We start from the raw sequence: 1016 nt of genomic DNA on the forward strand, positions 1-1016 counted from the left end.
GTTGTTACTGGGGGGTCAGGGCCACCGCCGTGGGGTCAAGGGCATGGACGTGGGTTGGGGACATCAGCACAGGGATGGGGGCACCACCGTGGGGTCAAGGGCATCCACATGGGGTTGGGGACATCAGCACAGGGTTGAGGGCACCACCATGGGGTCAAGTGCATGGACACGGGGTTGGGGACATCAGCACAGGGTTGGGGGCACCACCGTGGGGTCAAGGGCATCCACATGGGGTTGGGGACATCAGCACAGGGTTGGGGGCACCACCGTGGGGTCAAGGGCATCCACATGGGGTTGGGGACATCAGCACAGGGTTGAGGGCACCACCATGGGGTCAAGGGCATCCACATGGGGTTGGGGGCACCACTATGGGGTCAAGGACATCCACATGGGGTTGGGGACATCAACACGGGGTTGGGGGCACCACCATGGGGTCAAGTGCATGGACACGGGGTTGGGGACATCAGCACAGGGTTGGGGGCACCACCGTGGCGTCAAGGGCATGGACATGGGGTTGTGGGCACCAACATGGGGTCAGGGACATTGACACAAGGTTGGGGACATCAACACAGGGTTGGGAGCACAAGCATGGGGTCAAGAGCAGCGACACAGGGTTGTAGGCATCAACAGAGGGTTGGGAGTACCAACATGAGATAAAGAGCATCAACATGGGGTTGGGGGCACCAACATGGGGTCAGGCACATTGACACAGTGTTGGGGACATCAACACAGGGTTGAGGGCATCAGTGTGACATTGGGGGCACCAACATGAGGCCAGGGACACCAACATGAGGTCAAGGGGACCAACAGGGTGTCAGGGGCACCAACACAACATTGGGGACACCAACACGGGGTCAAGGGCATCAACACAAGGTTGGAGGCAACAACATGGGGTCAGGGGCTTTGACATGGGGCACCAAGGCAGAGTCAAAGGCGTCAGCATGACATCAGAGGCACCAACGTGAGGTCGGGGCTGCCCCACCCCTCCCCCAGTTCCCCTCAGCTCCCCCACCCCA

This window comes from Charadrius vociferus, unplaced genomic scaffold (assembly GCF_000708025.1).
Source record: "Charadrius vociferus isolate BGI_N301 unplaced genomic scaffold, ASM70802v2 scaffold1442, whole genome shotgun sequence".
Classification (NCBI taxonomy): domain Eukaryota; kingdom Metazoa; phylum Chordata; class Aves; order Charadriiformes; family Charadriidae; genus Charadrius; species Charadrius vociferus.